The sequence below is a fragment of the Podarcis pityusensis genome, assembly GCF_964106645.2.
Source record: "Podarcis pityusensis genome assembly, chromosome: 15".
Classification (NCBI taxonomy): domain Eukaryota; kingdom Metazoa; phylum Chordata; class Lepidosauria; order Squamata; family Lacertidae; genus Podarcis; species Podarcis pityusensis.
Window position 1 is genome coordinate 17,510,597 of NC_138040.1, and position 15,653 is coordinate 17,526,249.

At 39.9% G+C, this 15,653-nt stretch overlaps 1 protein-coding gene across 5 annotated transcripts in view; it reads right to left on the bottom strand.

Annotated features, from left to right (window-relative positions):
• Positions 1–15,653, bottom strand: part of ARHGAP32 (Rho GTPase activating protein 32) — a 199,655-nt gene that overhangs the window by 176,413 nt on the left and 7,589 nt on the right. The window contains exon 1 of one of the 5 annotated variants that reach the window (XM_080983354.1): positions 15,092–15,110. The exons of the other annotated variants lie outside the window; for them this stretch is intronic. The gene's annotated coding sequence lies outside the window, so the exon portion shown is untranslated. Of the gene's footprint in view, positions 1–15,091; positions 15,111–15,653 lie in introns of those variants that run through there. 5 annotated transcript variants of the gene reach the window in all.

Genomic DNA, 15,653 nt, shown 5'->3' on the forward strand with positions numbered 1-15,653 from the left:
TCTGAACCACTATTCACTTCTACCACTACCCAACATGCTGGAAGATGGAAAGAGCAGAGGACAGGGCATTAAGTAAAAATTTCCTTCAGAAATCTATATGGGAAGCTGTGGCACTGTCAGACTCCCTAGCAAACAACTGTGGAAATGGGGAGTTATTGGGCGACATTCACGCATAGTAAGCCAAACTTTCTGGATTCCTGAGGTTTATTGGAAATAAATGAAGTTCTGGTGCACCCTGCCCAATCACTCCTTCTTAGCTCCTCCTGTGGCACAAGCAAGGTAAACAAACCAGGATGCCTTGGCTTCCCATTGTGTCCCAACCACAGCTTCTGTTGGCTTGCTGCTGGTGGCTAAAATAACTGCAAATGTGAATATTTTACCCTTGGCAAAACCGGGAGGTGAAGGGGACATGGTGGCCTACATCCAATGAAGAATGCACCCAAGGAGGCTTTGGACTGTTTTCTGAACAGCAATCTTCTCACTCCACCTCATTACATGGTAAACCATTGTAAAAGAGAAGTAAGTGAGTGAGTGAGTTATTTCTTTGCCACCCATCTGACTGGGTTACCCCAGACACCCTGGGTGGCTTCCAACAAATTAAAACATACTAAGACAGTGAACATTAAAAACTTCCCTATACAAGGGCTACCTTCAGATGTTTTCTAAAAACTTTAGAAGACATCTAGAAAACTCTAGAACTTCCCAAAGTGTCACACTGATCATGGTAGAGCGGAAAGTGAAGCTACAACCTGGTGAGGCTACAACCACAGCTAGTCAGTTTGGTGTGTGATCCTTACACTGTGCAAGGTCTCTGGTTCAAAGCGTGGTCAAGTCCCCCATGGGGATGATGCCGCCTATATAGGGAAGGGCTGTGATTAATTTGCAGAGGACATACTGCACAGGTCCTAAATTCAATCCCTAGCATCTCCAAGTCAAATTAGGATAGATTCCTGTTTGGAGAGCCACTGTCAGACAGAGTAGACAGCACTAAGCTCCCCACCCGGAATCTCATCTTTAGCTTTCATAGTCAGATGCAACAGAGCATCAGAAGAAACCTTAAGAGAGTTTTCCAGGGTAAATTTAGTCTCCAGGGCTATACCTAATGCACTGTGTGTTGTTGTTGTTTTAAAGAAAAAAACCTTAATATAGACCACAAGTTTAGAAAGCTCTGCCTTGAACCAATCTGGTTTATTATAGGGACAAAAAACAACAGATTCAGAATCTCTGGTAATCAAAAGCCTTCTCCTCTTTGCAATACATATCTCAATTGCCAGTGCACAGCCATTAGATTTACATGTATAATGTTTATAATTTATAATATAAATTATGGGTTGTATGCAATGTTAGCCAAACTCAGAGTAGACACATTGAAATTAATGACCATGAGTAACTCAGAGTACTCAGTGTAGTATTTAGCTGATATGACCCAAAAATTATACTTACATTCATAATATCATTTTATATTAAAGATCCTTACTGCTTTTAATTCTTCATGCTCTTTTAAAAATCCAGGACTCATTATTTGTAACAAAATGAAGCAATGTCAAACTTTTTTAAACAATCTATTCAATTGTACATGACATTCATAAAAGATTTACTCCTTTAGTCCTATTTCCTATTCATTCTGCTTCGAAGTAACCTTTGGGGCTATTTAAAGAAGCAATTAATTTTCAAGTTATTTTGAAGAGATCTCCCCTACTCCATACATCAAAGAAGGTGATATCCTTCAAGTGACGCTATCGCTGTTTCCTCCAGAGCCTGGACATTTAAAAGAATGACTCAAGCTTTATAAATGCAGCTTCAAATGTGAGAATCTTTCCATTTAAGAGACTCTACATAAGGACAAAATAAAAAGATTTTGTTGAACAGAACACATAAAAATAATAAAATGCCACACTAAGCAATGGTCTTTTTATAGTCTTTTCACTATATTAAGCAGTCACAAAAGGTTATAAGAATGTCATTTGATCAACAATGACATTTTTGAAGAGATTAAAGGCCTTCATAAAGCTCAAGTAATATGAAGGAGATGACTTGCAAGAATTAGTTGTCACTGCACTGCTTATTTCACCCTCTGATAAACACAAATAGCTTGTTCTACACAAGCAAACAGTACACTAAAATATGAACATTAGCACATGTTTTTATAAAGCATGCACAAAAACATAAATAAAAGAAGCCTAAATGATCGATAATGTAGGTACCTGTGAGAAAGCTGAACGCTTGAGTATCGATGAAATTTATTCCACAGAGAACAAACACAAGACAACTCCATACTCCAAAACAAGGATTGAGCAAGACATATGCAGCTTCTGCCCACTGACTGCAATGATACAGATTTTATTTCCTACGCTTCATAGCTAAAACTTAAGTGCACACACTGTATGTGAAACTTTACTTTGGAACTTGGATATCCTAGTGGGTGACCATTACATTTCCCATTTCAAAGGAAGATGATTTACTTATTCATTTGATGCTTTTATACCCCGCACTTCTACTGCTACTATTGTGAGTTCAGGGCACTTTCAACATTAAAAATTAAAGTGCAATAAAAGCAATATAAGACAGACGGACAGACAGAAAAGAGTAACTTAAAACAGGGATTAGTCACTAGTATTTCATCAAATGTCTGTCAAAACAAAAATGTATCAACTAGTGGCAAAAGGCCAGGAGAGAGGGGGACAAATAGACCTCCTGAGAAAAAGTCTGATAGCCTAGGTGCAACCACATAACATGATATCTTAAAGAGAGGACAAGACAACACAGAAGGCGCCCTGGACCAAATCCATTTAGGATTTTTAAAGAAAAATACTCAACATTCAGTGTTATGCTGTAATGTTTATAGGAATTAACCAGTCAGTGTGAGTTATGGGAAGTAGTGATGAGCAAAAGTTCTTTGCCTCACAAGTGAAAAATAATCCTTTTTTTTTACAGCACCTTTTCTGAACCATCCATTATTCTATGACCTGGATATGCTTTTGCAATATAAAGAACTGGGCAAGCAATGACACTTAGAAGCTTATTTATAAACCGTAAACCGAGTACTAGTATGATAGGATTAAAAATTTATCAAATAATTCATTTTTTATCAACTGCAGTGTTGGTCAACTAGCAAACATGAATTTAACACCTCACAAAGCTCTTGCCATTTTAAAACCCTGCTGTGCTCAAGTGTCTAGTTGCAGTCATTTATGCCATTTTAACATCAGAGAGTCTAAGAAAATTTTGGTTCTGTGATCCTTCTATCAACCAGGCACATTGTGCTGCTAAAGAAGCTATACAAATCTGGCTCTGAGCACAGTTCAGAAGTGATGGTGCTAACCTTTAAGGTCCTAAATGGTCTTGGCCCTGTATACCTGAAGGAGCATATCTACCTGCATCCTTCAGCCTGGACACCGAGATCCACCTCCAAGGACCTTCTGGTGGTTCCCTTACTGCAAGAAGTGAAGTTATAGGGAACCAGGCAGAAGGCCTTCTCAATAGTGGCACCCACTCAGTGGAATGCCTTCCCATCAGATGTCTAGAGAATAAACAACTATTTCACTTTTAAAAGGCATCTGAAGCAGTGTTAGAAACTGGGATAGAAAAGCTAGGAGCCAAATGTCTTCTGGGACCTGGGTTGTGGGCACCAAAACAGAATGTCTAGTTACCAAGGGGGAGGGGTCAGCAACACTTTTTATTTATCATTTTGATAAGCATGAATTAATACGCAATTCACGTAAGTGACATATTGTTATCAGAAATTGTTAATACATGTTTAATTTGATGTTGACAATTAAAATATTGGTACCATACTTGTTTTCAAAACACTACTCTCTACTGTTAAACTCCTTAATATATTGTCTATCCTTAACATATACTTCAAGCCTTCAAAGCACATACATTTCAGCAATCCTTGAGCAAAAAATGGCACCCAGACTTTTTGAGGTGCTCACAAATGGAGAATCCACTACTACTGCCCATTATATTAACAAAAACAGGTCTCCAGTGTTGGCAGAGCTGTTGGCAGGGAGTAGGATTGCAAAGTTGCAGTGGAACTCTATGAGGAAACATCACGTTTAACTAACTGGCAAATCTTAGATCCTAAGCTTTCATTCTTTAAAAAAATATATAGATTAAGATAAAACCACTGCATGAAGTGTTGATCTCATTGTTAATAGCAGCAGCACTTGTTGGAACTACACTGGTATTCCTTACATTTAAGCATTTAAAATTTTCATCACCTGCAGAAACACCACCCCAAAGCAAAGGCTTTTGTTCATTACAAAATCACTTTAGGATAATTGACGAGACAGCAATTATAATTGTTATTTTAGGAATGCACTCCCCAGAGAGGTTCACATGGCGCCTTCATTATACACCTTTAGGTGCTAGGCAAAAAACATTCCTCTTCAACCAGGCCTCTGCCTCACTAATATTCTAAATCCTTTTAAATGTATGGGGGGGTATTGGTTTGGTTTGTTCTTCTTGTTTTTATAATGTATTTTTGTGTTTTTATCTTATATTTTTATGGTGAACCATCTTGAGATCTTATGGAAGAACAGCGGTATAGAAATTTTAAGAATAATAATAAATACTACAGGGGAATTTAATTTAAGACAAAGGTACATACATCAAGCACTAGAGACATACAGAAAAAGGAATTCCTTAAAACCTACAGCACTAACAGATCTGGACACTTTCCTTTGCTTACAACATCCAGCATCTTCTAAACTAAGGGACAGGGTCATACACACATATATATATGTATGTGTGTGTGTGTGTGTGTATATATATATATGTGTGTGTGTGTGTGTGTGTGTGTGTAGGTAGGTATATATCCCTCTTCAGGTGCTCACTACAAAGTTTATAGCCTCTCTCCCTCTCCACATGCAAAGCTGCTCCCTCCATTTAGTACCATATTCACTTGAGTCTAATGCGCCATCGAATCTAATGTGCACCTCAATTTTCAGAACCTTGAAACCAAAAAATGTATTTGCTGGTGAATGTAAATGTGCCATCAAATCTAATACGCAGCGTATTTTTGCAGCGTAATTTGCCCCCAAAAGGTGAACATTAGATTGAGTAAATACAGTATTTTTCACTCCACCCAACCCCACCAAATAATACCCTCTCCTACTGTGCAGATATAGCTTAAGAGCTCAGAATCTGCCTCTCTCCCTGAGATTATATTCCAAATACCTCCCAGTCAACCAGTTCTGGCCACTTTATTCCAAGATCAGGTAGATATTTTTAAGAACAAGGAAAGCTTGCTTTGTAAGTTTACTGAGTGGAAAAGCTGGAGTGGATTACTGTGCAAGGTGAAATAACTATTAGCTCAGCTTTGGTACTGAGAATCAATTCCTAGACTAATCATTTACTCACAGAACTGTCTTCCTTAATTCAAAGTCTTTGTATGTTGCCCATGAAAATAAAAAGGAGTTGTAAAAAATGGCTATGTATTTTATTAAGCAAATGGGAGGAGCAGTTCCTACTTTCTAAAAAAAAAGGTGTTGATGTTTATCAGCATAAGATAGGACATCATCTTTTTAGTCCTTTGGAAGGACCAGCAGCAGTTGCTAATTAACTGCCCTAAGATCATGCTGAGATCTTGTGATGAAAGGTGGTATATAAATCTAATAAATACAGTGGTACCTTGGGTTACATACGCTTCAGGTTACATACGTTTCAGGTTACAGACTCCGCTAACCCAGAAATAGTACCTCGGGTTAAGAACTTTGCTTCAGGGTGAGAACAGAAATCGTGCTCCAGCGGCGCAGCAGCAGCAGGAGGCCCCATTAGCTAAAGTGGTGCTTCAGGTTAAGAACAGTTTCAGGTTAAGAACAGACCTCCGGAACAAATTAAGCTCTTAACCCGAGGTACCACTGTATAATTAATTGAAGTTTGGCACACACAAAAAGCCCTCTGCACACGATGGGAGGCACATAGCTCCTTAAAGAATGGAGAAGCAGGTTGCAGTTTCTTAGCTGCAGATGCTCAGCCTCTCTCCGTCATCTGTCTGTTCCACAGCTTGTCATGCACAGAAGGGTCCTTGTTCTTATCTGTGCAATGTTGGGAGTATGTAGGTCTCACCAATTAATGTCTCCAGTTCCTCTCAGTTTCCATTACCTCTCATCCTCTGGCATGAAAAAGGTTTCCATCCTTAATCTTCCCCTGGCTCGGCTCACCCATCTCCCTTTGGAGTCACTGTTTGCTTTTGCTTTCTTTCCTCTCAAAAGTGACTAATGTCACCAATCTTTATTGCTGACCAAACATCAGAAAATGAGGTTTGCATCCATTCCATCAGATCTAATGTTTGTAAATAAATAAATAATAATAATAATAATAACTTAACCCTAGAAGTTCTCCACAAAATAAGAACGAGAGATATGGTACTGGTAGCAACTAGCTTTTCCCCCCATATCCAAACCAAATCTGTGGTGCCTGGCCCAAGCTTCTTTATGAAACTGTTGGCATTTTAGACGCCTTTTTTGCCATGCCTAACTTATTAACCATTTCCAACTGACTATGGAGCTTTTTCCTTATAAGAAAGACACTGGGGTGAAGAGGAGGATGACTGAAGCAAGCCAGCATTGCAACTGACAGGTACATCTGTCAATGCAACAATGCCTTACATTGCTACGGGCTTGCAGTTCAGCTCCTGTTAAGTAGAAGAAACCTCAATTACTGTTTTTGATAGATACTGGATAATTCCTGAAGCCCTGCACGTATTCCACATATCATATGAAGAAGGGCCATTACCTTGGTGTGGAAAATATACTCTGGATGCAGAAAATCCCTGGGTCAACCCCCAGTACCCCCAGGTAGAGTTATGGGAGAACCCCGTCTAAAACCCTGTAGAGCCACTGCCACTCAATGCAAAGCAGGGTTATGAAGCTGGATCCAGTCAGTGGACCAGATCCTGAGGGCCCCGTGACAGGGCTTTAAAAGAATGTTAGGCAAGTTCATGGAGGAGAGGGTTACCGATGGCTACTTGCCATGATGGCTATTCTCTGCCCTCACAGCTGAAGGCAGCAATGCTTCTGAATGCCAGTTATTGGAAACCACAGGAGAGTGTGCTCTTGTGTTCAAATCTTCCTTGCTGGTTTCCCACAGGCAACTGTTCAGCCACTGTGAGAACAGGATGCTAGACTAGCTGGGCCATTGGTCGGATCCAGCAGGATCTTATGGTCTTACTAGTTCAATGATGTTCACAGCCTCTGGACCAATGCAAAGTGTGGGGATACTAATGCCAAAAGCTTCATCTCTGGCTTGTGGTTCCCTTCCTAGCAAAGAATAGATCCAATGTGCCTGTTTGAAATACCGGACTAGGATCCTAAGAACCAGGCCTGTGTAGTGCTTGTCTGAGGCCTGAGGCAGGAGTCTTGTTCTTGGCATGACAGTGTAAATCTGGCAGGGGGGCCTGGCTGGCTTAGCCCTCTGAGGCCCAAGGCAAGTGTACCCAGCTGCCACCTCCTCTACACAAGCCTGCTAAAAACTCCTTTAGACACAGTCAAAAGCTTATGCAAATTTAATGTGTTTTGTTTTTATTTTCTTTTTCACTTTTCCTTTGAACACATTTCTTCACACAAACTAAATTTTGAAACTGCCTTAGTTTCAAAAGGTATTTCCCATGTGCAGGGTCAATGAACTGCGGCCATATTCAGCAGCCAATATATCTAAAAGCCTGCTGAAACACAGTAAAACAGCCTCTGAGCCGATGCAGTGTCCTTCCCTTTACACTAAAAAGTGCAAACATGCCCCCATCCCTCTTCCACATAGCATTGAGAATAACTTATAAAGTAGGCATCCTATCTTTAGAAATTAAACATTGTCCTCACCTCCCCAGAAAATATTCCATACTCAACAGTACGTCTCCCAGTAACTATACTGGTTTTTGTTTTGCTTATCTTCTATTTAGGGAACTGTGGAAAAACACATCGAACAGTCAGTCTGCTTTTCTTTCTGATGTAACACAGCTCAGAATGTGCTCATACATAATTCTGTGCATAACTACTTGCCTAGGAAAGTTGTACATTTCCAAGTTTGTGTTCCCTAGCTCTAAAGTGAGGTTTTATGATTAAGAATATTGACACAGCTTCCTACCCATTGAAAACCGTTAACAGACACAAAAATTATCTGCCTTAGACTCAACAGCTGGCCTTGAGTTTATCTTTCAACCTCCATGTTCCTTGCCAGTAAAATAGGAGTATTAATTGGTTGCCTTTGAGCAGGTCTTTCTACACTTTTGCTGGTCATGGGAGAGGGAGGGGAGAGAGAGAGTGAGTTTGTAGATAGAATCCATGAATCCATAGTAACTCTGATCTGAACTGGTCACTCTAGTGTATGGAATAGGTAACTGGCTCCATCCTTTGTGCCACCATTTTGCATCTTACTTTGGTTGATATATCTGTGCTCCAGTAAAAACACAAAGGAGATCATTCATTTCTGAGGTCTGTTCATCTCCGATATCACTTGACACAGCAACTCTTGCTTAGAACATTTCACCTAATCATGAACACTCTTGAAAAACAATGCACAATTGTTTTATGAAAGGCAACAGTGATCAAATTCAATCCTAACTGCTACTGAAACAGTCATCAGCTAGTGTACATTCCAAATCAGACCATAAGTACTACAGAAATGCACAGTGCAAAAGCTAAGACACTTGCATAAACAGTGATTCACACTGGGCTTTGTGTGTTTTGTTTGATACCGAAGAGAAAATACAAGAATGAACAAAGAACTCATTACTTCTTTCCCTGCTGTTTTTCAACATGTGTCAATACTAACAGGCTTCATCTTAGAAAAAATAGCAACATTCCTGCAGAAGGTCAAATATGGAATGATGGGCAAAAATTAATCTTATTAAAATGCCCCTTACTCTTTCAAAACAAAAGTACTTCCACAACCTGGGCTCCATTACAGAGGCCTTTTCCCAGTCAATCAGATCTCCTTCGGCAACAGAGCACAATGTAAGGTTTTGGATGAGCAAAGTGAGTAGGGGGCAGGAGTCTATCACACAATCCTGGTCCCTAACTTGCTTCCAGTGTTAAAAACTCTCATATATATGTGTGTGTTGTTGTTTAGTCGTGTCCGACTCTTCGTGACCCCATGGACCAGAGCACGCCAGGCACTCCTGTCTTCCACTGCCTCTCGCAGTTTGGTATATATATATATATATATATATATATATATATATATATGAGAGGCACCAAGTGGCTCCTTAAACCAAGGTTATAGTTGCTAAAACGGAATGTCTAGTTTGCCCTAAAGTCTTATTTTTTCACATGACCAAATATGTCAAGAAAAACATTTCTCAATCTAAGAACAGGTCCTCAAAGGACTTCAGAAATCTGAAGAAACCTTTTTATTGAAAACACCCTGTGCTTTGGAGTGTGAGAATGTTGTTTATTAAAGGGGCATTCATTTTGTCCAAGTAAGTTTATGCCATTAACAGTTTTTAATAAGGACATTAAAACAGGAATATGCAAAGAGATGGAAAGGATGATCTCTTGTCTCCTGGCAGTTATTCCGATTCTTCAAACAATACATTCTTCAGATGCACAGCCACTAAGATTCAAAGGTCACTGGAGTCTTTGTATCCAGTTGTATGGTAGTTAACAAACAAACTTTTGTTCTTCTTTTTCTCAATGGAATAAGTTGCAGCCACAATAATTGAGTTCTGCATTCAAGGCTTGCATATGCATAATTTAGCTACAGGACTCTGGATCCCATTTATACTTAACAGAGTCACCGATTATAAATGAATCTCTTATATTTTACATGAACATGAATGAGAAAAAGAACCCAGTGTGGCTTCTCCCTTGCATCAAAGAAGTTCCTTCAGATTATTTGTTCTCTATTTTTAATGCACTATATTCTTCTACTCTTTAAATTAGAACTGGAAACTCTACCAGGATTTAACTATTGTCTGTAATAATCAAGAAAGTGATTAATTCTTTTTGGATGAATTCATCCCCATTATGTAAATAATATAAACATAAAGGAAGGAATATCAGAGAGAACAGCAGCCAAGTATGCAACAAGCTGCTACAGTGCAACTGCATAGCTGATTTCAGATATTGGTGGTAATATCTGTAAAGTACAAAATATATTTTCTAATGATATACAGCAGACAATTGTACTCCAATTAATTCAGACACTCTAAGCAGGACATGGACCCAATAAAAAGTGGGGAGGGGAATGTAATTGTTTCAGATCTATATTGGTTGACTACACAATGGAACAAATCAAGAGAAATCACACATTTCATAAAATGGGGTGGGGCATAAATGCAACTGCTTCAAAGCCATGGTATATTCCAGGCATAGGCAAACTTGGCCCTCCAGATGTTTTGGGACTACCACTGGTCCTGTTAGCTAGGGATCATGGGAATTGTGTCCCAAAACATCTGGAGGGCCGAGTTTGCCTATACATGATATATTCTCTCTAGTGATGGTATCCAGAAGTCTAAAGCTCAAAATCAGCTGAGGTGGCCAATGGAAGCTAAGATCAACAGAAAGGACTCTCTCAGGTGTGCTTGAAGGAAGAGGAAGTAAATGGAAGGATCACTGATCTGCAAGGACAAAGATGTGGAAGAAGCTGCATGCACTCTTATATTGTTTCCACCCTTCTCCAAAATAGGAACTGTGTGCAACCTGACTGTTGAGGGGTCAGGCTTATAGTTCAACAAGGACTTGATACCTATCTACCTTAAAATACACAGCTCTTCCAGGCAATATTAATTTCATCCTAGAGTACAAAAAGAACATACTAAAGTGCTCTCAGAACTTACACCTTATTTGAGAAATCCTTAAGAACAGGTGAGGAGCCACAGAATTGGGAAAGGCCAAATTTCCTGTGCTTCAAAAAAGTGAAATGGGGAATCTGGGAAACACCATAATTCAACAAAATAGTGGTGTGTATTGGGAGGTCGGAAGAACCTTAATTTACAATACAAAATTGCCAATAATATGCAGAGGCTGATTATTATAATTTATTAAGTGGTTTCTGTGTGCACTGAGCTTCACACACCCTAAGAGAGGTCAAAATAATCTCCCTTTTCACAGATGGAGAGCTGAAGCTGATGATTATTTGCCATCCAGAGCATTCATCGAAGTTTTACAATGTGAACCAAAGGCTTTCTGGTTCACAGGTGTGAGAGGAGTCTGTCTGCCTTTAATTCTTACTGGCCCAACTTACATGAATCATATAAAGTTGCAGGTTTCTTCCCTACCCTGCATTCATTCTTCAGTCCAATATCTAGTTCACATGTAACAATTAATTACACTCTTGCAAGAAAACTGGCATTGCGGCAATTTTAAGATTCCAGAATGCTTTCTTAGTTCTCCAAAACCTACTTGCAACTAAAGCAGAATACTTTTTAACACAAGCAGGGGAACCTTAAGTGTATTTTCTCTGAAGTCCACTAAGCTCAAAAGATACTTATTTACTAGTAAGCACGGTTAAAATTGCAACTTATGACTTCAATATCCTAATCACACATACTGGACTGTAAATCCCACTAACCGCCACAGGAGTACTAAATTTTCACATTTATATCTTGCACACTCTCCCCTTTAGAGCTCCATTAGTGCCATAAGATAGGATCAAGCTGTACCTGTGGTATCCTTTTCCCAACAAATCCCATGCAAATACAGCAGGGCATAGGGCAGAAAGGTTCAAAGGATTATTTTTTAAGAAAACACACTGTTTCTTCTTTAAGAAGAAAGCCTTGCTTATTTTAAATGAGGATTGCACACAAGGATAAGCCAAGACTCTCTGAAAGTTAAACTAAACCCAGCAGAAGTCTGCCTTTTAGCCACATAGAAGGAAGAGGGAAGAAACCAGTGCCTCACTCAGATTCTTGAAATCCTTCTCATATAACACTAAACTATAGTAAACAGGGCACAGTAACGGCAGGACCTGTTTGCCAAGTTTCTCATACTGAAAAAAAATACAGTGGGCCCACCACTTACATGCTATTTATTTATACTATTGCAACCTTTGAGAGTTCCAAGGCCATTGCACAACCCTCCCAGAGCCCGGTAAATGAGGTGGAGGACAAGGCCTGCTCCAGACAGGTAGGAATGGTTGGGGGGTGGTTCTTGTGGTTCCTGATTTTGCATGATTTTCCCTTTGCGCATGGACCCCCAGAGCCCTTGCGTAGGTGGTGGGCCCACTGTATACCAAAAATCCAATACTGTCATATTGCTTTCTTGAGATTGTAAGTGATCACCAAAAACACTAAAAAAATTCAACATTCCACATTATATTTCTGAACTTTAGCAAAAGCTTTGCAAACAAGTCACTTCTGCTGCTTCATAATGTCTCAACGACAAATCTGAGAAAAACAAGCCAACTTCAAATCTTAGTTTATGAAGCTAGTTTGTTTCAATAAACCATAGCTAGGACTAATCACAGTTTGCCTGGGTTTGGATACAATGCTAAACTGTGGTTAATCAAAGTGAAAAGCTTATCAGTTAGCTCTGTTGGTTAGGGCATGGTGCTGATAACACCAAGGTTGCAGGTTCTATCCCCATACAGGCCACTTGTATATTCCTGCATTGGCTGAGGTTGAACCAAATGACCCTCGGGATCCCTTCCAACTCTCCAATTCTATTATCACAGGTGCTACAATTCTAGAGATGCAACCATATATCTCACTACAATCATCCACTGAGTTATCCTGGTTTTGTTATGCCATCCAACTAGTTGCAATCTGCACTGAGTTCAGTTCTCTTACATATCTGATTCCATTAAGTAATCTGCAACAAAGTTCCACCTTATATAGAAATAAAAACAGCAACTACTGTTGCAAATGCAAAATCCTGGACACTTACTTGTAAATGAACATGAATGGCATTTGACTTAAGCTTGGCTTTGCTCAAATAGGACTTCCAAACAAGTGTACAAAGAAGTGCAACTTTAGCCATCATATCTTGCTCAGTATCCTTGCAAGTGCACAGAAACAAAAAAAAATGGTCCTTAGACTAATAATTTGGTGTGCGAAGTCTCAAGAGCCACTCAGTTTTCTAGATGATACTAGGCTGTGTAAAGGCTCTAGTTAATCAAAATGTTTTACTATAGCTTATGTTTGTATGTTTAAGGAAATCAATTACTTTCAAAGAAGAAAATTACTTAAATCAGTCCTTTCTTAATCATTTGAGGCTGCACTCCTACACACATTATCCTGGGGCTTACAACTGAGTAGTCATCCCTAGGATGAAACCATTCTGATTTAAAATTATGGATTCTAACCATACAGCCTCTCTCTTTGCTTGGGATTGTTGCTACCACATCATAAATCAAACCTTTCCCCTGGGGAAGGTTTGGCCCATGGGTCCCATTTTTAGACCTTCTTTCTACGGATCTATGATTGGCTCATCATTTTTTATTTGAATTGCAATCCATAATTCCCTGTATGGCTTTTGCTTCTTTCCTGGTAGAAAGAATCCTGCTGGTCCTTCCTACTGTTCTGCTGCTGGGATACATTTGGGTGTCAAGAGGATTTAAACTACTGATAGCTTTTAAAAAGCTTTCAAAGAAAAAGCAAATGCGATCTTGCTCAGGACCTCCGAACAAACGTCATGACTTATTTGTTCTCGAAGGTTCTATTTACTGCAACCACAACCCTTGGGGCAAAGAGCCGAGGAGACACGACCTCTGGGGTCCTTGCCTTCTTCACAGTAACTGCAGACCTCAATACAGCATTAGGTAGAGGCACAGAGGCAGCAACAGGGGGCACAGTAGGTATAACTCAGCAATACATCACTCCCATGTTGCCAATACCAAAAGGGCATAATCTGTAAACTGTTATTAGATGTATTCTTTTGTTAACCTGATATGTGGGCCTCCAATTAAGAAGCAATTTCTGGTAATGGTTATGAGGATTTGTGTTTATCTCAATTACTGAGCCAATGAACATTTCAAAGACTGACATCATTGAAAAAGAGTTGCTGTTACTCTTACATAACATGAAATGCAGAATTACCTCTAAAATGGATAAACTTTTCCTTGATTTTTGGTGTTTAAAGCCCCTATCTGAACTGCGAAATTTAATGGGCATGCAAACTATTCTTGATGGCCACAAACTGCTGCAGAGCCCCAACCCAGATCTCAACACATTCCAGATCAGGGACACTCTGGCTACTTTCTCTTCAAAGGTTTAGCCCTCAGGGGAAGCTCAGAGCAGTTGTTTTTACAGGCATCAATTACAGCCATCCTACCCACTGGGCCACAAGAGCTTGCTTTGACTATGGGCTCTGCCTCTCCATGATTTTGTGTGTGGGAAGAGGTGTGGACTAAATAAGATGCTGTCATTGTAGATTCATTCTATAACCACAGTTTGAAGGTGCCTTCTGTACATGGCTAATGTGGGAGTGTCATCCATATAAAAGTTCACAACTGGTGTATGGCAGCAAAGTTGGCAGAGGTGTTGGTAAGGTTACATTGTCCTTTGTTGCTACCGCTATTCTTTCAACTTTGCTGCTGAGAGTGCACAGGATGATAGCAATGTTATGCATCATTAGCTCTCTATGGGTTTTCAGTATAAAGGAATGATAAAATCACTCTATCAATTTATTAAGTAGATTTAAAGGACAGCTTGTGTTGGCTTTGAATGTCAGTTACTAAAACAAGAGGTTTCCATTCAACAACACACATAGAACATGTGCATCTACAATTATTCACAAGCTCGCAAAGCACGAGAATTTCAGAAGAAATCACAAAAGATATTTCTATTTCCATTTCAAAATAAAGGCTGAGTATAAGTACTCATTTCTGAAGAGCAAAGGCAACATCATAGCTTTACATAAGAAGAGCCGTGAATAATCAGGCAAAAGGCCCATCTAATCCAGCATCCTGTTCTCATCATGGTCACAAGACCAGAGTGCAGCACCACTCTACCCATTTGTGGTCCCCAGCAACTGGTGTATATAGAGGCATACAACTTTTGATCCTTTTAACAACTACAACAGTAGCCTTGATCCAGCAACTATTTAATTAAGTACATGCACTAGCTGGAAGGGAGGTCAAGCTGCATAGTAAAGCAGAAAACTATTTTTTTCCAACTCCTGTAACGAACCAGCAGACTGGAAAAAAATATTACCTTGTGGTGCAAGGGTCTGAACCTGAAGAGCAGCCTACATATAAGCAGCTGTTAGCCTAGCCAGTTTCACTCCTCAGCAAAACTCTAAAAGAAAAAAAAATACAAGTGTTCTTCAACACTCTGCAGATTAGCAGTGCACCATTCAAACAGGCCCCTGGCTGCTCACCAGCCAACTCTATTTACACAACCAGTTAAGATAACAGGTGTTGTAGTTAAGATCATAGAATCATAAAATTGTAGCACTGGAAGGGACCCCAAGGGTCATCTGCTCTGACAAATAAGACAGTTTGTTATGGCGACCATAACCTAGATTTGCCGATCAGAAGGTCGGCGGTTCGAATCCCCGCAACGGGGTGACCTCCCGTTCCTCGGTCCCTGCTCCTGCCAACCTAGCAGTTCAAAAGCACATCAAAGTGCAAGTAGATAAATAGGTACCGCTCCGGCGGGAAGGTAAACGCCGTTTCCGTGGGCTGCTCTGGTTCGCCAGAAGCGGCTTAGTCGTGCTGGCCACATGACCCAGAAGCTGTACGCCGGCTCCCTCGGCCAATAAAGCGAGATGAGC